The sequence below is a fragment of the Melopsittacus undulatus genome, chromosome 3, assembly GCF_012275295.1.
Source record: "Melopsittacus undulatus isolate bMelUnd1 chromosome 3, bMelUnd1.mat.Z, whole genome shotgun sequence".
In the NCBI taxonomy this organism is placed as follows: Eukaryota; Metazoa; Chordata; class Aves; order Psittaciformes; family Psittaculidae; genus Melopsittacus; species Melopsittacus undulatus.
Genome location: NC_047529.1, coordinates 104,113,333 through 104,137,916, shown reverse-complemented (window position 1 = coordinate 104,137,916; position 24,584 = coordinate 104,113,333). Strand labels below are relative to the sequence as shown.

The following is a 24,584-nucleotide window of genomic DNA, read 5'->3' as shown; positions in this document are numbered from 1 at the left end:
CCGCCCGCCGCGGCGCAGCGCGGCCTGCAGCCCGCCGGCGGCTCCCCCCTCGCCGGCGGAGGTCGCGGGAGCCCGGTTAAAGGAGGCGTGTGTAAAGATTTTGCAATGTCCCTGCATGGTGTTGTAGACTTTCCTAGCAAAGAAACCGGCTTCGGCTTCTTTAAAATCCCCGACGACTCACCTGACTAGCCTGCCTGCGGTTCTGAGCTGACCAGGTAAAGTGGGGCCTCCCCGTCCCCACCCCGCACCTCCGCGAGCTGACATTGCAGCGGGGGGCATGGTTCCGCACAGAGACGAGCCGCTTGCTCCAGCAGTGCTTCCCCCCCCTCCCCATTCCCTTCCCTCCCCCCATTCCACCTTCAGATCTTGTCAATTGCACTTGCTCGGAGTCGGTCGTCCCCGTGTGTTTTCCCCCCCACCCCCAAATCACCCTCATAAAAAGCCGCATGGCAGCACCGGCTGCCCGGGGCTCAGTGTTTCGCGTTTCTCCGATGATTATTTAAGACTGTCGGGCCGGGTAGAGGGTTAAAAGGGGGGAGGGAGAATGATTTTGTTTTCTGCTGACAGATCCTACCCCGGAGGGTTTTGTCCTCCCCCCCCAGCCCAGGGTCAGGAGCGCCGGGGAAGTGACGAGGCTCTGGCCAGCAAGAGTTTGGGGTCCCGGGGTGGCTTTAGCGGCTGCGAGCGGGTCAGGAGGACCGGACTCTCCAAGCTTGTGCCGGCGGCTGCTCATGCCCCCCCTCCCCCGCCTTTCTTCCGCTGGGGTGCCCTTTAGTGGGTACCCCGAGGTGTCCGGGCAGCGGTGGGGGGGGGGAGGGAGGGGGAAGAGGCCTTGGGGATGGGGGGGATAGGAAGAGGATGGGGTGTGAGTGAAAGAAGGGGGGGGGGGGGGGGCTGCTTGCGCCCGTCCCGTCCCCCTCCCCGCCGCTTTCTCCTTCCTGGAACACTTCTGCGAGCGACCCGTGGGAGCCGCGCAGGCCTGGCCGGAGCCCTGCACGTCGGACGGGGGGTGGGAATTCTGCTGCCGGGCGTCCCTTCGCTTCCCGTCCCTTCTCTGCCCGCCCATCCGTGCCATGTGGGACGCGCTTTGCCCCGCTCCTGCCGTGGCGTCGGGAGTCGCGGCCGGGCCAACGGGTGCGGAGGGGGCGAAGGAAAAGTAAGAGAACTCCTTGTCCTGCGTGATCCCTCTGCGCTTCCTGCTTTGGGTCCTGATAAGGGGGTGCGGGGGGATGGGGGGAGCCTCAATGTGACCCGGTTGCGAGGAGAAGATTTTTTCTCCCTTTTTCTATTTTATTTTTTAATTATTTTTATTTTCCCGCATGCATTAATGCTACGAAGGGGCGAGTGGTCCGGAGGTACGTTTTGAAGTGCTTGCAGGAGAAGCACTCCCAGTACTTGGTCTAGTTAACATGTTTCTCATGATAGCAAAGAAAGGACTGCATTTAGGAGATGACTAAATAATGGGGGAGGCAAGTAAAAATGAGTAGAATATAAAGGAGAGGAAAATGAAGGTGAATGGGAGTGTGGGAAGACAGGCACTGTGCAGCTTGGGGTTTTGGGTTTCTCTCCTGTAATACTCCCCCATACCCTCTTCATACACCCCCCTGCCCCATCCTATCTTTCCATAATATATAGGAGACTAACATCAAACATAACCCAGCCCATAAACAGATGCCCACCCCCCGTCAGCCTGTCTGTGGCCAGGAGGAAAATGTCCTTTGTATAAAAGCATCCAAGTTTTAAGCGTTTATTATCCACCCTGTCTCAAATACAAAGTGTAAAAGTTGCCTGATGCATTCTAGTGTTACTTCCCTGTTTTATTTCAGAGGACAAAATGTTCTGGTGTAGCATACCTTGGGTCACTTTCAGGATGGGAGTAGTTTACAATATAACCTACATTAGATTACACATGGTGTGTGCGTTCCATTTCCTCTGAAAATAGCCAAAGCCTTAGAATGATGAAGTGACTCGTGGTTATGATCTTCCGTGTCTTGAGAGCATCAAGGTAGCTATGGGTCTGTGCACTGGGGATGTGGGGCTGTGGTGCAAGGGGTTCCATGGCTGTCCAGGAACCTGGCAGAGCTCCTTGTAGAGGACTTCACAGTTTAAAATCTTGCCAGGGGCATAAGAAGGTAAGCATGACATTCATTACCAAAATAAGGAAAACAAAACGACTGCAGTCACTATGTGTGCAGTATCACAGTTATTCCCTAGTATTTTGTCAGAAATTAAAAGGTTACCACTAGAGTACTATATCCGTATCTCCAGCTCTGGCACCACTTATTACTGCAATGGTATTTCAATATTAAGTGATCTCAGAGATATTTCATCTTTCATTTTGAATCCTGAATTTGAATCAGCATTAAGATGTCAGGGCTGAGAGATAAGGCATAACAAACTAAGTAGACAGCTGAAGGGCTCCTGGTGAAGGTGTTGCTGAGAAGGATATCTCGGGCCGTTCACTGTAACCTTGTTTACAGGGACATTGCAATTGCAACCTGAATTTCAGAGAACGGCTGCCTGGACTGATGCCTGTGTGGCTGAAACCCGTCGCGAGTGTCTTTTGCACTCTAAGCGTTCTCCTCTGCCTTCCTTGTATACTCACAAAAACTTTTCTGGAAGGTTAGGATGATTTTCTGATAGGAAAATGAAGACATTTTCCTAAGAGGAATGCTGCTCTTTGAACTCGGGTACATTAGCAGCAAAGTATTCGTGAGGTTTTGGTTTTCTTTCCCCTTTATCTGGTTCTCTGATGTGTCGGTATCAGTTGTTACACCCATCTTTTTAACGCACCTATATGGCTTAGATTTATTATATGTAAATCTTGGTGGTTCCAAGCGTATTTTGCAGCACCCGAAGTCGGTTCAAGTCAGAATGTAAAAAGATGCTTATTGCAACAAAGAACAGTTTTGTAGTGATCTGCTAATTTTTGTGTTTTCTTTTTTCCTAAAGCTGTTCCAAGAAAATCACATGTGTTTATTAGTGAGGGGGTGCTAAATGCCAGCATCCACATTATTGAAGGAAAAAAGTGCTGTTGAAATGCTTTGGAATAATAAATAGGATATGTAATGGTCAACCACAAGATAAAAATTTTACACAGTGTTTTTATGGCTCTAAATTGGCTGCATTGTAAACCAAGCTCACTACTCGATTAAGTCATCAGAGTTTTCAATTATTTAAGATTATCTAATATAGCCTTCATCGCCCATATCAGAAAATTATACATCAGGTTGTAATTCCTTCTTGTTGGTAGGTGAGGGCTTTGTTGTGGATGGGAGGCTTTAATTTTGGCTTATCAGGACAAATATTACAAAGCACGCATGCAGAAAAATGATATGGAAATAGCCCCAGCCCTACGAAATGGGGATAGTTACAGTACTGAAATGTACCTAATACAATTTGAGATCCACTCACTAAGAAACCTTGACAGTATCTGCCTCGCAGGTACCGTGCGTTTGGAAATACTATATCTCCATTTAAATGCAGATCTCCAGTTTTCTCCAGGGGGCAGTTGGCAAACCTTTCGATTGAACCACCGGTACTAGAAAAACTAACTGAAGGTTTACCCACGAACAAGAGACCCTTTCAAGCCTGCCTTTCTGAAAGAATGGTTGTCAGATTTCCCAATATTGCATTTTGATGTTGATTCTGAATAATCCTGGATGCCTTTTCCAAAGTCCCGGGAAAGGAGTAGTGCCTTTTATTCAAGGTAGGCGGACATCTACACACTTGTTTAGCACTGAAGCATTGAAGAGAGATAAATGTTACAAACAAGCTCTTTGTTTTCAAGTGAGTGTTGTGTTTGCATGTGAATTTTGTGAAATGGACAGAGCAGTGTTGCTTTGATTTTGACCTAGATTCCTCCTGATTATTCCTATACAGCTAGTACCTGCTTATTTCCCACTGTGAAAATAGACCAACTGTTGATGCTATCTAGCTGGGGCTGCATGGGCAATAGGCATGCACATCCAGTAATCTCCCCTCCTCCTCCTCGGCTTTATTAGTAATGGATAAAACAGTGCTGGACTCCAAAGAGGGTGCAAGCCAGTATTTCTTCTCTGGTGAATTTTTCATTCCTTGACGTTTTATTTCAAAGGAAGACAGCAAGAAACTCCAAACAAACAAAAAGGTGGAATGAGTGTATTTGTTTGTTTCCAGATTGGGCACAAAAATGGTGCACACTTGCAGGGCTGAAGAGGGCTTTTACTTTAATTGAAACAAGTCTTGGATCCACCTTACTCCGTATTTGCTTGAAACTCAATGCCTCTAGGTGTCAGTCCTCCTTAGGGAGGCTTGTCCCATCCAGTTCGCTTTTCTCTATTGTTTGCCAGCTGCCTAGTTTGGGGTGTAACCCAAGACAATAAATACCTAGTACATAGGGAATGGGAGCTTCCATTCCCTATGCTGCTACCAGGCAGCACAAACTACCTTTTGCAGGGGAAACAAAATATCCTGACCTTTTCTGTGCCAGGTGCCATGTGCTTTGGTCTCCTCATTGTGGACAAGGATGCTGCCCAGGGATGCTGCCCTTGTTCCTGTGCCAGAGTCATGAGGTTGTGGAGGTACCCATATTATGCTCACTGGTTAATGGCATATAACCCATCAACCTCAGTATCCTGAAGAAAACAAGCACTTCAGGCTCTGCATGGAATTCAGGCAGATCTGTGAAGTCCAGTCTTACGTGCACCCGCGTTAATGGCAGAGAGATGCCATTCAGCTTAATTGTTATTCCCATAAACATCTGCAGGTTTCTGTTTCTAGTGAAGCTACAGCTGGGTAGACTTCATGAAGGAATGTTTTGCATATTGAGGTTGAAAGGAAAGTCGAGCCTGATACATTAACTTATCATCTGTGTCATTCTCTTGACATCAGTTGGATTACTACAAGCGTATATGACAAGGAGATTAGGTGTGAGATCTTCACACACACATGCTTTTGTTAGCATGTTGATCAGTGGAGATGTTACTTCTCAAAACCCTTGTTCTAAGTCAAGTGTAGGCAAGCACAAACCTGTGCATGCATATACAAGTTGAGCAGGGCCTATCCTTTATGATACAGTTGTTTTAGTTTTTTTTTTTCCTTTAATATCTGAGCAAGATCTCTTCTAACTCAACCATTAGGGGAAAGAAAATGGAACTTTCCTCAAACAGCTTTTCTGTTGGGGAATCTAGTGGCAGTTGCTTTGAAGCATGTGTAATTGATTATCATACATTTATTTTAAAAAGGAGACATAACAAGGAATCTAACATGATGTTTTGGAATATATCTTCTCCCCACAATGTTCTTGAGGGAAATTTAAGGTTGCAGGCATCATTTCATGCCCTGTATGTTTTTGAACATAAATCAAAGAAATTGTCAGAGAGTTATAGATGTTCATAGCAACTGTAGCTATAATAAACACATGCAGTATATATTTTCCAAGCTATTTTGTATGGGTAAAAAGCTGAAGCTGGCTTTTTATATGAACAATTCAACTTAATCACTGAAAATTTATTTCCTAGTTAGGGTGGATTACCAGCATAGCATGAAGTCGTACACCTTCTTTTAAGTTCATCTGGTGATGAAGCCTTGGTTAAAATTGAGAAAGTATTTAAATTGGATCTAGATACCTTGAATGAGTTATACCAAATGTCAAATTTATTGTGATACCTCCATGGTGATATATACATCTATATTATCACCTATATTGGTTTAAAAGTATGCTGGGTACTTTAAGAAAGCAAATGAAAGACAAGAGTGGTATGAAAATCCGAACAATTTTAATTGTACACATAGCACAAAATGTGAGCATAGTAAATACAACAGGAAAGAGAATCTTGAACGATCAGGTAGTGCAGAGCTGCTAATGGGAGCAACAAGCAGCTTAAGGCACACAGATTTCCTGATGATCGTATTAGTCTTGATTTAAAGCCTTAATAGATGCAAAAGGAGAAGTGACTTTTGTGGAGGAATTTCAATGAGGATAATGTAGCCACTCAGTGTGTGAGGATGAGGAAGGTGTTCCATACGTTGATGAGGATCAAAATGCCTTAAAGTGATAAAAAGAAAATCGAGTAATCACAGTTAATATGTATGTGGATAGACTGGGGATAGGACATACTCAGCATCTGTGCAGAGCTCAGGCAGGTCTAGATGAATGGCCTTTTGGTCTTAATTAAGCAAAATCCTAAGGGACTGCTGAATAAAACAGGTAGGATGTGCTTCTTTGAGCCTGGCTTTGAAGGTGCTTTTGGGTGTAGCTCTCATTATTCTGCATGCTCCTATTGGGTTCAGAAATTGGTAATTAAAAACCATTGCTGGTTATTGAAAATTGTGAGACTAGCTAAAAAGTGTGACTTTTAAAAGTGTCACTGGCTTCTGTTTTATTGTGGTTCCCTTCAGTCATTCCTCTTTTATTACAAGAGCCAGAAATCTCTTTTTAGGAGAGAAATCTGGACTGTCATTACTTGACTCCTAGAAACAGGTTTTTAAAATGTACAACAGAGACTGATGCTTAAACTGAGAATTTGCTGCTCTACTTGTTAGTAGTTTTAGCCTCAAATGACTTCCTCTTGATGATGTCTTTGAATTTTAAGACCTGCATGAATTAATTAAACATGAAACAACTGATGGACCTCAGGAAGGCAGGGCATGGCCCATGATGGGCATCAGTACTAGCTTAGACTTCAGAAGAGCAGGCAGTGGGATTGGTTTCCAAGGGCCACCCTGGGGATGGGTGGAGCAGGGATGGAGATTTATAGCTTCTGGATACCTTGGATAAACTTCCTCTTAATTTCTCACCTAGGTCTTGCTCCCCATCCTCTCCGAACATGTTCTGGGGGTCTCTCTTTAGTAGTCAGACTACTTTATCCTGTCCTCTGAAGGCTGGAAAATGGACCTTGAATTGTTAGTATGCTCCCTGCTGGATATGGTGCTGTGAAAACAAAATGCAATGAGAAAATCAGAAAGGAGAGAAAAAGAAGACAGAATGTGGGAGGCTGAGGTATAGCTGGGAAAACTGGGGAGAGGCATTTGGCAATTCCTGTGTGTCCTGTGGTCAGAATCTATGTATACGTTCATACAAGAAGGTGGCTGTGTCCCTGGGTCCATATTGACCCAGCAGGGATGGGTAGGACATGATAATAAAGGAGAAGTAAGGAGAAGTGGAGTCTACCGTGGTGTGGACACTCTCCAGCACCTGACAAGTGCCAGTTGGGCTGTGTAAGATAGGATTGCTGAATACGGTCAGATTAATACTCTCATGCTGCATTCTGAAGTCTCATCCTTTCTATGCAGACACTTGAAAGAGCTTGTTTCACTCTGTGCTGAATTTTTAACAGAAAAAAAAAGCCTCAATCCCTCTCCTGTCATACTACAGTTGAAAGAGATGACCTGGACAAAGGTTGAGAGTGTGGTGTGTGGAGTCCAGACAGCAGACTGGGCACTGGCACACCAGGAGCAGGCAGCCCAAGGTTATAGCCCTTCCGATGCCACAACTGGGACCTAGATGCACAACTTCAGGTTTTAGCCCTTTACCTTTCTCCGACATCCAATCCCTGTCTTGCAGCACAGGAACTCTGCTTTTGCAGCCAGAGTTAAAGGTGATTGTGCTAGCTAAGGCACAGAAAGGTGAGGTGATGTCACGGAGGTGATGCAGGCAGTCAGTGAGCCCAGCCTCCTAGCCAGCATTTCAGTTCGGTGCCTTGCACCGTCCCTCTGGGGAGATGATCAAGATTAATCCTGGTAGTGCCACCACACACTTTCATTTCTTGTATATGACACAGTCCAGGGGTGGATAGGATCCTGCTCCCAAAGGAGAGAGGCACATGTGGGTGGAAGTGCATGCTGAATCAGTATGGTTACCCTGCTATAAATGGTGCCTATCTTTTATTTTTTAATGTTTTACTAATCAGATTTTGCTTGTTCTTACTTTTTATCAAAGGGAGGTGAGGCCCTGAACTGTCTCTGAAAACTGGGCCACAAACCCTTAAACTTGTTTGTGCTTGTGAATGAGACGCACGCGTGCATGTACAATGTGCGAACGCACACTTGGATGTTGTGCATCCACAGGATCTCAATTATTTTGCTGTTTGAATCATAGAGCATGCTGTCAATGTACTGTCAGTTTTGGTTTCTGTCCTTTGAAATAAAGTTCAAAATATTAAAGAAATAACACGCAATATACTAGTAGCTAGAATAGTCATAGTGCCTGAGGGGAAAAGAAGGTCATGAATAATCTGTTTTACAAATGCCCAGGAAAAAAACCCGTAACTCCTCCTAAGCATACTCCGTAATTGTGCATTGAGAGTGGACTCTTCTGAGGTTTGCTGGTTATCCAGGAGAGAGAAGTAGGTCCCGTTTGGAAAGCAGTGTGCAAGCTCTACAGTCACCCTCTGGCCGTTTGCTGGGGGAATGCATGGTCCCAGTTACTCTTTGGAGAATCACCTTGGGCTAAATGGTGAAACAACTAAATCTGAATTAATTATTGATATTTCCTTAACATCAAATGTGAGGATGTGTTTGGAGTATTGCTTCCCGGTTTAGGAGTTGAAATAGCTCTAGCAGATGTATTCTTTTGAAATGTTGCTTTTCTGGTCTTATTAGTTTACTTGGATAGCAGTAAGAAACCACAGAAGCGGATGCAGGTTCTGCCCATCCCTGGCAGGCTCTGGATATATATAACACATATATATAACAAATAGCATTATATGTTTGGTGTATATATATGGAACATATATAGCATAGATATTTGGAGTCACACTGGGATTTTGGTCAGAATACCAAACTTTGCTGGATTTGGGATGTTGTGCTCCACGATTTTAGTCCAAGGGGAGAACAATGCTAAAAGGCTCTGGGTAAGATACTAAATGAAAGAAGCAGCCCCTTCCCACTCCCCAAATATTTTGACTTGTACTCTGTATCAGAAAAAAAAAACCCAACACTGAGAAGTGTGTGACTGATGCAAGGCAGGCTCGGGATGAATTTAGGATAAACAGGATGCCTGTTGCACTTAATTTAGCAATTCTAAGGCAGAAAATGCTTTTGAGCGCAGCTAACAGCTTCTCATCTGCAAATGCCACAATCAAGGCAAAGCAAAATATATTGTGGTGAATTCTGCAGCTCACAGTCATGACACAGTCAAAACCTCCTATTACAGTGAGGGAGACTTCTGCCTGTATTCTGCCTGCCTGGGATGCAGGAATTTCAGAGCAGCGTTAATAAAAGCGATACAGTAAATAATACAGCTTCAAAAAGTCCTGTAGGACACACAGCAAACGGCAGTGATTGGAACTGGGTGAAGTTGTCAAAGGTTGCTTTGCTCTCCAGAGCCTGGCAGTAGCTCCACACTGAAATGTGATGCCATTGGTTTTCAGCAAAGGTTTCTTTTCTGCAGGGCTGCAAACAGAGATCAGCTGCTACTGTGTATATACACAACTAGGGAGCAAATCAAGCAGCACATTTAAGCAGCCTTTTTAACCCTGAGACTTTCCAAGATTCCTTCTTCACGCAGGAAGTTTCCTTTATATTGTCAGCTGTAGCACTTTGCTTATGTAATGAGATCAGAGCTAGGATCACTGCTGCACAGTAGAAAGACTTCCTTAAGACATTTGTCCTTGAAACTGCACCAAACTCTTGGAAGAACCCAGAACCTGTAAGTATGTACGATATAGGCAACAATAGCATGGTGCAAAGCTGCAATTGACCATCATAAAGTATCTGATTAGCAGGGCAGGAGGGATTTTCTGTCCTTTTTTCCTCAGATGTTATGTTACATTCATTTTCAGTTTGTTCTAAGGAAGCAAATCAATTCGGGCTTCTGATACAGTGACTTTGCAGTAGATGAGCTAGTAGTAATATGTTTGATTTAACTATTTGTTGCTGTCATATAGCTTATGGGACAATTATTGTAGCCATCAAACTATAGAGAACTTTTCTTATGTTTTTAGGCATTTTGAAGGATTTTGGCGGGGGGGGAGGGTGTCCATCTTGCAAATAAGTTTTTCCTTTGCTTTCTGATTTTGGCAACCCCACCCTACGCCAAACTATAAATAACAGGGCAAATGGAATTAGTGCATATTGTTCTTAGGAAGCAATAAAATATATTTGTTTGCAGGTTTAATTTAGTCATTAACAACGTTGCACCGTTTGGGGTGGTTTTTGTCTTAATTGGATTCTACTCAAGGCTGTCTGTTTTGTGTTTTACTATCTTGTCTGTGTCTGTTTAAGTTACTTTGCCGGGACTGCAGTCTGGTTAAACCTGTATTTAAGCACCATTTATATTCTGAGCACATTTCTGGTGAAATAAGTGTTTGAGATTTATATATATATATGTGTGTGTATACATATATATATTAAGCCTTAAACTGTATAGTTTTATTTGCAGTGAGCACCAGAGAAGGCACAACATGGATGAATGTCAGACATAGACCATATAACCTAAGTCTTCTGTGCATTAAGCCTGATCAGAACGTGCCCACTTCTGCGACTGCGACTAATAAAAGCCTTGAGCTCCCTTTCAATAAATTTTTCATACACAACGATACTTCTGTTTATCAGATTAATTTCTCCCAGGTTAGCCTGATTGATAGCTGGATTGTGGTTTCTTAAGAGCTTTCTCCATGAAACCCCACTGAAGAGCTGCATTCCATTTAACCAGTGAATGTAAAAACTGGTAACCATGGATTCAGCCACCACTAACTGTCGAGAGCAATGACTTGTTGTAAACAATACAAATGAGCCAGGATAGCAGAAGCAACCAGACATGAAATGATTTTAATAGAAATTACGGTAAAGGTCATGTGATACTGTATTGGCTTGGATTCAGTGTTAAAGGGAAAGCATTTCAGTTTTCCAGGTTTGAGTTAAACTGCACATCTCCACTGGCTTCTTCATGTTAGTGTAGGACCCCCAGAAGGGAAAATGAAGCAGTTCTTTGGAAATGCCTCTGCTTAATTGTACATTGTGACTTAGGCCCTGATCTTGAGAATGTGGGAATAGCTCTAATCAGTGGGGATTATTCACGTACTTAAAATCAAGTGTGTCTGTAGGACCAAGGCCTTTCTAGATATGTTAGCAAGGAAAAAATATATATATTCTAAGGAAATAATAACTTGCCACTAAAGATAAATAGTGGAAATGCAAAGTTTCACTAGTGTTGTGGGTTTGGTTGGAGGGTTTTTTTTTGCTTTTTTTGATAACATGAAAACAAGTTATATTTATGCCTTCGTTTTTGAGTGTTATGACTTTCATTTCTCACCCACCATTCCTCAAATCCTCTTCCTAATTTATAGCCTCTCTTTTGGAGAACTGGTAAACCATGGTGTCAGCTATTATAATATAGCATGATGATAGGCACATGCAGATCTCATGAGCAGTCGTGTGTCCTATCTCAGGAATTTCCATCCCTACAAAATCTTTGCTGACTCCCAGCTGTCACATGGCTGTCACTCACAAATTCTAACCATAACCAAATCCTCCTCCCTGGGCATGCGCTCACCAGACCTCTCTAGCACACATAGATGAGGCACAAATGTCCCTGCTTAAGCACTTTCTTTTCATAAAAGGGCCTCTCTCCCAAGCCTGCTTGCATTCCACTAATATCTCTCCCTTCATATGTTCTTGGGTGCTATTTGCCTGCTGTGCCTGTGCTTTGTAAAGAGGAACCTGGGGTAGGAATGGTCAGCAATAAGAAAGGAAAACAAAAATAACTTCTGCGTTGTTTAATATAACTATTCAAATCAATGCTAATCTAAACTCCCATAGCTCCCTAAACCTTTTCAAAATAATTAACCCTTTCTGTTCTGTAGACAGCACTGTCACCTTACTGACTTACCGTTTTGCATATTTACTTGTCATGACATATATATTATTCGGAAAGCATAGACTGTAAGAGTTCTAGACTGGAACTTTGTTTCTTTTTATATTTCTAGGTAATTTCTGTATTTCACAGATGTCACATACATCCTATGCTGTTTTATCAGTAATTATGGTTTGTATATTTTTCAATCAGAAGTATTTCAGACAGTTTCTTATCAATCGGTTACAGCTCTGAGCAGTGTCTGTTGAGCACAAGTTGCAACTAAAATGCATAGATAGATGCAGGACAAATCCTGCTTTCCCTATTCTGCCGAGCTGCCTTGCCAGACAGAGGGGGCGATTGCTTGTGTGAGTTGGAAAGGTAAGATTTAGCTTGTACATAGATTAACAGCAGGCAAAAATAGGCTGACTTCTACTGAAAACAAATACTTTTGAGAAGTAAAACAAAAGCACTCAAACAGGAATATTTAAAAGAAAATACATGCCAAGCTGCAAAATATTTTCTGTTGCTTGTCTGTGTCAGTGTTACAAGTTGATCAGACCTGTGAGTATATTAACACCTTACCAAAAGAGAGGAGGTGGCTGGACAGAACAGATACCACCTTGACTTTGCATATTTATTCTGGGATGAATCCAGAACTGAAAGTAAAATGCAGGTGAAAGCACAATGAGACTTGAGGCCAGTATCCAAGTCAATTGGAGAAACTGCATTGGTCTCCTTAGCATTGACATCATTGGGAAGCATTAGTAATTCCTACACCCCTTGAAAACCAGGTGGGGGACATATGAGTCGTGCCTGGTGGAAGAAAACCGGTTTCACTCTGGAGGGATAACGCAGTGTTCAGGAAGGAAGGAAGGAGTGCACTGTGTTTCCTTGGACTTCGCTGGCATGGGGCAGTGGGTAGTTTTCCTTTGCTCACAGCATCTTTTGTTTTTCAAGATCTGTGACACGTGCTTGCATACTTTTCTGTGTTTAACATCAAATACTGATTTTGTAACGCAAACTTTGTCAGAGTTAGTGGGTGAGCTGCCAGAGCTCTTTGCCCATCTGCAGATAGGAAGGACTGGGAGGAAAATCCCTTTGTTTCTTTCCCAGTTGATAAAGTTCAGGTGCTGGTTAATGGGCAGTAGCAGGAGACTTAGACCAGAATTCCCATTCGAAGCAGAGCTCTGGGAAGATGTACTTGAATCCCCAAAATGGAGACCTCAGCATTTTACCCATGGAGAAATCGCAGTGTGTGCAGTCAGGGAAATGTTACAGTGCCTACTTAGGGACAGCAGAAATATCTACCATTAAGATAATAATAATAATAATAGTAATAATTAATGATATTTCCCTTATAAGCACAGTAATATAGAATAATGACAAAAAGTTGTACTTTATGATTGACATTCAAATCTACTTTCATGATCAACATTAAAATCTACTACTTTTATGCAAAGATAGCTTTTGCAATTAGATATATTTTGTATATGAAAATACCATATTGGCAGTCCTATCAACTAAATTCAAGTGGTGAAAGAACAGACACTTTATACTTTAAAAAACAAAACAGTCTTGATATGGAGGTACCACGGGTAGGGAATAGGGTAAACTGGTATCTGTGTCCATCACACTTCATGGTGGAGACAACCAACAGCACTGCAAGTAAGTAAGAAATAAATGGGTAGCTTTTGTTGGGGGGACTCCTGGCTACCAGGAATTGAACCAAACCAACTTAATTTCATGGAGCATGGCAAACTCGTTGGCCACTGAATGACAGGATATTGTTCTTTAAATTATTAACTCCATATAAGCATTGCAGTGTTTTATGTATTTCTGCTCCTTTCTAATTTTACCTGCAAGCCGGTGTGGGCAAGTGAAGTTTCTTTTGAGGACTCCTATAATAATTTTGTCTTTTGAACATTACCAAATGTACTTCTCATGGGCTATTGAAGACCCATGATTTATGGTTTATAATGTTCTCCAGGTCAGCAAAACTGTCATAGGGTCTAAAGACAAGAGTGTGATCTGTATCAGCTGCATTAACTTTCCATTAACTTTCCGTGACTAGAACACGTCTTTGATTATTCTGCATTATTCCTTTGTACAAAATAAGGTCATTCTCAGTGTATTTTAGTTTTAACAGAATCAGACTGTCACTGACCATCAGCTTTTGCATGCATAGACTCTCTCCTTCCTGGCACAGCTTTAGGCCCACATCCACAAAAGGATTAGATGCCTTAAGTGGGACTTAAGTGGGATTTAGGCTTTGAAAGCCCAAACTGAGATCCTCAATATCCCCACTGAACTTCCACCTAACCTCAGTAGTTGCCTAACCTGTGTGAGTGCCTACGTTTTCAATATCCAGCTTTCCCAGGTGGCCAAAGAGCTGCTTTGGATATTCACAAGCACTTCCATCCTGACAAGGTCAAGCTTCTCTGCTCCTGTCTTTCCCCCCACATCCCAACAGACTTTAGAAAGCACGAGCTCCTCTTGCAGAGTGGGTTTCTGTGTGATGTATCTCACTTCCTCCAGCTGTGCCCTTGAAGGAAAGAACCCTCCAGAAGGTTTCTTTCAGGAGCAGCCTGGGAATCTTGAAAAAGATACCAAAACAAAGAAATCTGGGTATCACTGCTTAAACACGTAGGTCCTAGAGAAGAAGTGGGATTTCAGATGAGTGTGGCCTGTTTTTTCTGTGCAATGGCCACTTGTGAATGTGATGGTACTGCACAAGACACAGGGGTATCACACATGTAGAGCACCTGAAAGTTGGGTACTGGGATGCAAAATTATTGCTCCAAGAGGCTTTCTTGGAGGGCAGTTTTGGAAAGAAGCACTTTAAGGAGGAAGAATTTTCATCTTCAAGTAGTCACTCAAGATTTCACCTGATTGTGATACAGGGCAGATGTTTTGGTTTCTTTTCACTTATTGGGGTGTTCTGTGTGCACACCCAGAAACAATCACCACATCTGCAGGGCTGCAGCCTCGAGCATTTCAGGAGCTGTGGCTGGATTGATAGCTGTCTCGCTCTGTGGAGGCCAGAGCAAATAATGTCTTGTTAGTAGCTGAGTAAGTGGTCCTGTGCCATCACTTATTTCTCAGCTGTACTCGTGACATTTCATGTGTTCTCAGCCATGTCTGTTGTTTGTTTAAATCCTGCTCAGTTCCTTGATTTATCAGTTTTCTGTAGACTTTTGTTCGAGTAGTCCAGGATGCTATCTTATTTCAAATAGATGCATCCTTATCAGCAAATAGTCTTTCATCAATAACTTTAACCCTTTCATGTAACTCTGCATGTGTTCACTTTGACCTTCTCTTTTTAAAATACTGGAATTTTGATGGGGGTAGTATTTAGGTGTTCTGTTAGAATTTCACTTGAATAAGTTGTACAGGCATTTGCCCATACCTTTTGTCCACATTAGCAGATAAAACCATTTCCTTTTCTCCTTAAAGAGACAACTTTTTCTCAGAGAATTTCTAGTTCCCTATTTTGTCAAAGATGGCTAAAATATGTGCAACCTTAATATTATTTATTGTCACTTTTGCTATATATACATGATCTTAAGGTCCTTTTCAACCTTAACCCTTTTATGATTCTATGTGTACATTCCTGAGAACAATACAGAATGTAAACCACATTTGTATAGCTTAGAAACTATGCAAGTACAAAATAAACTACACTCTGAAAATTTAGACACTGCAATCATAAAAAGCCTATATATAATGAATAAACTTAACATGTAATACCAAGTATTATGTGTGTTCCTTACAAAACCTAGTTGTGTTACATTGACGTAGCTAAAATTTGTAGGACCGTCTATGATAATGGCATCTTAATAGCCAAGAATATTATTCATGTATTTTTAAAACTGATATAGGGAGATCTGTTATTTTAATGGAGAGTATGTGTTATAAACTAACCTGTAACTTTCAATCCACTAACTTGTGTTTTCAGAATAGCATACTTGAATTATTACACATTTATTTTGGCATTTTAATATAAACAAGCATTGGCTCCTGAGCACATCTTTCATAATTTTATTTATACTTTTGGATTACATAATCTCTCTTTGGCATTTTCAGGACAAACAGTGACATGAAAATTGTGAGGGGCAGGCTTGTGAGTGTTCCCATCTTGCTGTATTATGCCTTTTACTGCAGAAGATCTGCTCCTGCACTTCCACGAGGATGTTATACAGAGTGATAAAACCAAGCACAAATTACGTATAGCACAGTAAAGTGATGTAAAGAAACCCATTTCTGGCAACTTGCAAAAGAGAACTGGTATTGGGAGTGTTAAATCATTCAAACATAATGAACTATGACTATTGGATGACTATTGTATGGAACCAATTTGAGGTATAGGAAGTTCAGCAAATATTGTGCCTTGGTGGTTGCCAGATCACTTGCGTGCTTGCTAAATCCTATATACAGCGCTTCCGTTTGCTGGGTTACTCACTGAGCTTTTAATAGTCAACTTAATTTTAGTTAAGGTTCAGTTTAGTAACTCTTGCAATTAGTGGAAAATATTGCCAGTGTTCATCTGGTAAAGCCATATTACACAGGACATGCACACTCATGGTACACGCAGAAGTAAAAGGTAACAGATCGATTCTGATGGATCTCATCATGACTTGCTTTTAAGGATAAATTAAAGAACCTTTTAATTACTGGGGAGTAATCTTGCAGAAAATTGAATCTGGAGTTTACACATAGGAAGAAGTTTGGTCTCTGTTGCTTCCTGGTACCAACAGTGGCTCAATGCACTGGGGTCCCTGCCAGGCTGTGGGCTTCACATCAGTGATGGTGACATGTTGCTTCTGAGTGGGATTAGAGCTGTCATAAAAGCAAGAGGTCTTAATTTTGGGGCAAGCTTCTGAGCCTCATCCTGCTTCTTTGCTTTGTCTCTCTGCAAGCAGCTGAGGAACAGGAGGTAAGTCTGCTGCTTACCTATTTTAAGGCATTTTTATGGGTTGTTTTATGGGTACAGGTAAAGGACTACAGCTGAGATTTTTTTTTTGCCTTCATATAAAATGGAGGTATGACTTCAGCCAGCTAGATATGTCCTGCAGAATGAAATAGTGGGGGCAATAACCATAACTAAAGATTAACTTAGAAATAAAGGCAAAGGTGCAACAAGCGAATGCAGCAAGAGGGTGTTTTTTTCTGTTTTTTCCCAAGTAGCTGATGTTGCTGGAAATTGTTGGCCTGTATGTTTCCACAGGACAGGCACTACAAGGACAGTTAGAGCAGTGTCTTGCCCTGTTAATGGTGCTCTTATCTGAACTAGGATTTCTCAGACCTATAAATACCCAAAGCATAGGGTTCTCTGACAAAATACGTAGAAATTGTATAATAGAGGAGGCACAAGGGCATGTATATCTTTATTATGATTGTGTCCCTTGCTCAGGATTAAATGCTGGTTACCTCTGTGTGGAGTGAAATTCAGGAGTGCATGTGCCTATCCCATCTATTGGGCTACAAATTGCTGTCTTGAAACTGTCTTTGTGTGTGCAGGGTCTTATCCTCGTTAAAAATACACTGATTTAAGTAAAGGTAATAATATATTTTTTTCATAGCAACCTAATGTAGAAAAGGTGAGATTAGTGATAGACTCCTCCAGAGCTGGATGAAGCACAGGCAGCAGAGAACTCTGATCTATAGGAGAATGTAGGTAAGTGAGGATCTTTGCATATGAAATCATTCTCCAGCTGTATGGAAAAGCATACAGGATAAAGCCTTGGCCTTGCTGAGATCAGTGGGAATCAGTCTTGTTATCATTGTAGATTCCATATATTCCTGCAGTGCTCTTCTCAATGGTGACAGAAACCCCAGCACAGACGAGCAGAATCCTCAGCATCATGTTAAGTTTGAGCTTTGCAGGAAAGATATCACTGCTATTAATATTATGGAATAAAAAACAATACTGCCAAAGACAGGGGGTTTAAAGCTTTCCATTTTGTATTTTGACCCTGTTGTTTTGAGTGATACCAATATGGAAAATCAAATGTCAGTGGGGCTTTTTTGCAAAGCAGGGCAAGAATGTTTTTTTCCTCAGTTTTTCTAGTTACAGGATCAAGATTTTGGATGTTTATTATAAGAGGCCTCGGAAAAGAAAGAATAGCAATACTTATGTTGTAGGAATACTTGTTTGTTTGTAAAGTATGTGACCTACTTCACAAAAAGGAGCCATAAGAAATAACATGCTGGTTATTCTGTTGTGACAGAAGTCTGTATTTAGGTTTCTATTAGTCTCCTTTGCTTATAATAAAATCTTTGACTATCATTTCTAAGATGTTCTGCTATCGGTAACGATGTGATAATGAGGACAGAGGATAGGTCATGAGTCTGCAAATATGTGTGAGGAGATGGGGAGCTTAACCTACTAGGTGAAAGAAAGGTTAGTGTAACAACTGCAGGAACACTTCAAAGCATGTACCTAGTTTGCTGCACTAACTTAATTATCCCTGCTATAGATATGTTTGACAAACATATCTATAGCCCAGCTACTGTTACTTCTCAGTGGGAAATAGCAGGAGGCTTCTGTTTGAATGCCAGTTGACCAAATCCTTCCCTCTGCTTCCTTGCATTACTGTTTTCAAGGACTTTCCCTGCCTCTGCTCATTTGAACAGAAACTTACCCCTTTCTTTTTGGTGGTGGAATTTATTGTAAGATGGGGAATGGTGCAGCCTGATGGGATGGGTGTAAAGTGATTTTTTTAAGCAAGTCTAATGAGAATTTAATCATATTTTAATCAAATGTTGCCTGAGCTGACCAAAAATATGCCTTTATCACTCATGCTGAATCAACTGTATTCTGGTGTCAGCACTATTTCTCAGCAAGCATCTTGCATCCTCCATGTAATAGTACAGGGTGGTTTTGAGCATCCCAGTGTTGTTGACTTTCTCCACGAAAAGTGTGATCTGAAATGTAAAGAAGCAGGATTACCCTAGCACTTCCCATTGCACAGAAACGCAAGCCAGTGCCCTGTTCTTTGACACTAAACTGTTGGCAAGCTGTGTGCTTTAATAAGCAAAGACCATGGGGAACTTCTGAGCTTTTTAGTCTTTCTGCTGCTGTAAAGTTTGTTTCACACAGAAGTACAGTTTTTATAGGTGGTCATTTTCATTCCTGTCCCTGGAATCTGGCTGGCAGACTGGGAGTGCAGAGCAAGCAAACTCAGGATGTTTATACATACGTGAAAATAGAATGAAGCAAAAAGAAGCTAATTTAGGTGAACACTGAGGGACCAGGTTTAGGGCCACTCTTAAACCTGGTTTAGGTGTCTTGTGGTGAAAATCTTTAGCTTAAAAAGATGCTGGTTTTGTCTCCTTTGAACCAAGTTTATGCAAACTCACTCATGAGCCAGCAGTTCTAGCTGCAGAGAATAGAGGTAAAATTTTGGTTGGTTTTTCCCTTTTTGTTCTAACTAATACTATTTTAATTGCAAACCTTAAAAAACAGAAAGCTTTGACATGTTCTTTTTCATACACAGTTTATATTAACTACCTTCCTTCTTCAGAAGCCCATATACATTGATGTATGCTAAATATTCCACATTTAATACTAACTTAAAAATCAGAGATGTGGTTTCATAGGTGTAACTCTGGTATTTACCTGCATCTCTTGGGGTCTTACTGGGGATTCTCACTGTAGTAGCAAGGATTGAAACTTGTTTGTTGAAAGAGTAGTTTTGTGATTTCAGAATGCAGGTGAACATCAGTGTGTTTTATTGATTCGCTTTGCTCTCCAGACTGATTTTGACAGGTCACACTGAAAGTAACACTTTGAGCTTTCCAAATATGTATTTGTTCCATGTTGGCCATTTGAATTTTGTTATGAAACTCTGCTTCTGTAATAATTTCTGCAAGCTTATCTCTTTTGGAGCAAAGGATTGGCTTTTTCCTATTTCTGTCAAACTCTTCATGGTTTTCTTTTTGTTTCCTCTATCATCATAATTTTAATTTGTCTTAATCTTTAAACCTATTTTTTCCTTTATAAATGGAAAAGAATAAGGTTTTTGAGAAGAGGCATTTAAGTTTGATTACTGTCCATTTTCCTACTATAATGGAAAGAAGGATTGCATCTTCCCTGAAGTATTACTCCTACATATAGTAGTAGCATAGGTGCATTGTAAGCTATTAGTTTGAAATACACAGTGTTTGAGACAAGGTATTAAAAGCAATCAGTGTATAGAAAAACTAAAAAAAAAAACCATTTCTTTGATGCACATATTCATCTTCCCATGTCAACTATAAGAGAAGTGTGCTCATACCTAGAGGTAGTGATGTTGTGTAATGGAAAGAGCAAATGCCTGTGAGTCAGGGGGTGTGTTGCATTCTGGCTCTTCCCCAGCCTGCACACCTTTGTGAAATATGTTGAGATTTCTGGATGAAAGCACTATAAATGAGCTAAGTGTTGTTTAAGCCTGCTTAGTTAGACAGTATTCTTTAGTCTGCATTAATTCTGGTTTGTGTGTTACATGAATAGAGTGTGAAACTGCTAGGAGAGACTTTTGTTCTTGCACATTGACTCTTTCATTTGACCTCTTTTTTTTTTCCTGGTGATAAAGCATATAGTAGCTACAAGTGCAAGAAGGAGGTGCATAAATAGGAAACATATTGAACTCTGAATAACAGGTAGTTTTTTGGACTTTACTGGAAGAGCAGTGATGCTCTCGCTGTGTTACTGTGGGGAGGTGACAGGTATATACTGTCCCATGATTGTTCATGTAGCTGGTACTTCTTCTGTGTCTTGCAGTGCATCTCCTCAAAGGCCACTCTGTCCTCTTGTAACAGTGGCAGGAGATTTCAAAGGTAGCTTCAGAGCCCTGTCAGTGGCAGAACAATATTTATGGCTTTATTAGTATATGTGCCACTCAAAAATGTAACTTCTAGGGCAGGACTTCCAAACTGCCACCATCACAGAAGGATCTTTCCCACTGGGCAGTGTAATGGCTGCAACAGACGCCTCTTTTCCACAGGACCATGCACACAAGACTCATATAGTAGTTCAAGCAGCACGTGGTGCCCAAATACTTGTTTTGTCCTTTCTTCTGGGATGAGGGCAGCAGGCTGGATTTTTCCATATCAGTGTGTAACAGCTCATTTAGTACATGAAATGTGCAATGTAGCTGGAGAACCTTGCTCTGAAAGAACACCAAAGTCTGTACCTGCAAGTGAAGATTGCAGTCTGGAAAAATTGTATGTATTTTGTTAAAGGGAGTCTGTGAGCTGCAAGTAGATGGGTGTTGGGAAGAGCAGTCTGGGGAATTGCTGCTGTATGCCTGTTTGCCACTATCCTGAACAAGCCTGTAAGTGTAAGTGGCCCTTTGGTTTCACCTGCTGTGGCCATTCTCTTAGATACAGCAGAACACATCATGGATATGTTTGTGTGTGCGTGATAGCCAAATGGATGTTCACTGTGGAATTCATAGCAGTGGGGACACTAACTACATTTCTTCATAATCCCTTTTCTGTCAGTTTGTCTTAGTGGATTTTTTCTAACAGTGTATGAAAACTTCACGCTTGAGAGCCAAGTAAATTCAACAAGCTTATTTCTCTCTTGTTGCTCTTTGGGTGTTTTCTGTACTGAGAACTTGAACTCCTGAAATTCTAGCCCTGTATTTGCAATTCAGCATGCACGCTCATCAGGATGCCATGGGAGTTGTTTATTATTATTATTAATTATTATTATTAATTTAATTTACTTCTTGGCTAGTCCACAGCTGTAAAAATAAGGCCAGGCTTTGACAGAAAAGAGATGACCTAAAATTGATGTTAAATAAACAGTCTCCTGTTGCATCAGAGATGGAGACTAGACCCTTGTAGTTTTAATATCTCACAGAAGGGAGATGACACTTTCTTTCCATGTGGAATGTGTCACCTTTGTGAATGGCAGAATAGGATGTTATCCTGTAATACAGTGATTTCACATGCTCGTTTTTAATGGACTGTCCCACCTCTGAAGTTAGTTAAACCCCGTAATTGTCTCCAAAATATTCTTGTCTAGGGTTTTACAAAATCTGTAAAGGCTTGATGCATGATGGATGTTTTTTATCAAGCACCTGCTTTCTTTGCCTAGCTCAGTTATGCAGCAAGGTTGTTTTTACACTACTAAGAAGTGAGCAATATATTCCATATGCCACCAAGCTTTGTGAAGAATCTTGCTGATGACAATTTCACAGCTGCTGAGAAATAGGCCAGGCTTTCCCTATAAAGTGTCAGTAAGGAACAGAATATCTAATTCCGTTGGGATTGGCCATTGAGTCCTCCATCCTCCCCAACTTCTTCCTTTCTGAAGGAAAATGCTAGCACTTCCAAACTATGTAATAACAGATGGTGGCAGAAACCAATTTCTACTGCAAAGCCATTTGGTCAGGAAATATCAAAACTGTTTTGGAATTGTGAAAGTGAATTGTTGGCTGCAGGACTGTGGAAGCCTACTAGAAATGAGACACTGAAGCAACTGCTTTACAAACGCAAGGACCTGCTTGGCTCTGAAAGAAATGGCTTTGGTCAATAATTTTAAAAATTAAAAAACAAATAAATTAAAATCTTATACTTCTGGACTCCAGAAGTATTCTATGTATTATGGGTGTTAGAAGAATTAAAGTCTTAATATCTGGACACTGATTGCTTGACCAACTACCAAGAAAGCAGCCTTGCAAAATATGCAGAATGACCTCCAGCTGAGACAAGCTTAATATAGGTCCTCCTGGCCTAGTCAGGTGGAACCTTCCCTTTTGGCTCAGCCCATTTGCTGCCGACAGACCATGAAAGTCCCAGGGCTCTGGTAGCATACAGGGACACAAAATTAATGCAGGAACAGCACAGGCCACTCTACTGATGGGTTATGTCTAGTAAGTTGTGTGTGTCTGTGAGCTGCTGGACACAGTAGGTTCCTTTGGTGATTTCTGTAGCTGACAAAATGTGCCTCTTTGGAAAGCACTTTGAGAAACAGAATTCCTTTTCAGAAGTGCACCATAGTTGTCTGTGTGTGCCATTACTCTCTGAAATAAGCAGCAACATGTTTTTCCCTTCAGCGTTTTTGTTGCAAGTCTTTGCTCTTCATATCAGGGCCATACATTGGAAATGGTTCGAGAGAACTTCCTGTAGATGTGGGACATAAATGGTACTTGGCAAACCATCTTGTTTCATCTATTCTGTTAGAAATGTATACCAAATTATGCGGTAATGTCATGTCACCAGAAACATGGAGCAGATGGAAGTATCTCTTCACATATTGACTCATCTTACTCTGATGAAATGAATTTGTTTCTCTCCTTCTGTTAAGCCTGCTAGCCTCTGGCAAAGGATGCAACCCTCAGCGAGGAGAACTTCACCAATAGTGTTCAAGTGACCATCTGATTTAAATAGCAGGTACCCTCCTAATTTCTGTTTGCTGTAAGTGGTTTTTGACTTGATGAGAGCAGTTTTGGGGTTGAAAACATGTGAAACTGAAGTCAAAAGGGAGTCAGTGTAATCATTAACTGACTTACCTTCTGGATGTGACAAGTAATGAAGCAGTCTAAACTTGCCTGGAGCTTTCTTTGGGACAAAATACCCACAGGGGAAACCCTCTCACGCTCAAGTGAAGCGTTATCAAATAGGCCCTCTATTTGCCCCAATTGCCAGCTCTTTTCTGCCTTGTCTCTAACCATCTGAGGACATAAAACTGCTGATCTCAGCATCCCAGCCAACATTTGCATCTCAGGGGCTTGAGTACAGGATAGTAAAATCCCAAACACAGCTTTTTTTTTACAGAAAAATGCATATATTTTGTGTCTTCTTTTCCTTACTATCCCACTCCCACAACCAGGGGATTGCTTTATCTGCCCGCACTGGGATTTTCACGTTTGGAAACCTCTTTAACCAGCATTTGGCTCTTTCCACTTTCTTACTTTGATTTGGATGACTGCCTGAAGCACCTGCTAATAGCCTGAAGCGTTCAAGCCGAAATTTGCAGTTTGTGTCCCATACGTGCTCAGACTGTTCGCTACCTGCCTTCTGGAGCACCTGCCACATGGTTTGGGCTTGAGAGCCTGCTCTTTACCCGCTGACACAGCACTCCCCTGCTCTCCATAGCCCCTGTTTCAGCTTTGCCTGGGTCTTCAAGGTAATATGGAGATTGTCTTGCTTGTTCTAATGTCTGAGTGAAGAATGGGGTTTCCCCCTGTGCATAGGAACAAAGGTGATGCAAAGGTAAACAGGTCATTTTGGTCATCCTAAGAGCTTCCGCATGACATCCACAAGCAGACTTTATTTTTTAGAACAGGTATATATAAATTTTATATATATGTAATCTATATTATATATATTATAAATATATATTTTATAGAAAAATTGTGAAACTTGCTGAAATCAGCTTGTAGGTCTATGGTGGCGAGAAGCCAAATGGCAGTTTGGTGTTCAGCATTTCTACTTTACAGAGAAGGGCCAAGAGACCCAAGGAATGCTCCTCCCTTTCTCCTGCTCCTCTGCTTTTTGAGGGTCTTTTGCACACTTTCCCATGAGATTGCTTCTGATGTGTGAACATAGAAAGGCTGTTAGAATTAGCTTTAGAGTCTGTATTTCGTGAGAGAATCCTCTTCCCTGGCAAGGGGCAATCTTAATTGAAAGATTTCAGTAGTAACAACTTCTAACAAGGAATTTTCTTCTCATTCTGTCTTGGGAAGCATTAGCTTTTCCCAGAGTGTTGGTCTGTGCTGGGGGCATCATTTACATGGACCTTCACTTTCCAAAAAGGTGTTTTCTCTGTTAGAAGGATGCTGTTACCAGATACAGAAGAAGCCCAAGTATTGGC

At 41.5% G+C, this 24,584-nt stretch overlaps 1 protein-coding gene across 3 annotated transcripts in view; it reads left to right on the top strand.

Moving 5' to 3' along the window:
• ESRRG (estrogen related receptor gamma) overlaps window positions 1–24,584 on the top strand; it is a 456,497-nt gene that overhangs the window by 78,248 nt on the left and 353,665 nt on the right. Inside the window, exon 1 of one of the 3 annotated variants that reach the window (XM_034060949.1) lies at window positions 107–215. The exons of 1 other annotated variant lie outside the window; for it this stretch is intronic. The gene's annotated coding sequence lies outside the window, so the exon portion shown is untranslated. Of the gene's footprint in view, window positions 1–106; window positions 216–24,584 lie in introns of those variants that run through there. One more of the 3 variants, XM_034060950.1, reaches the window with a different exon arrangement.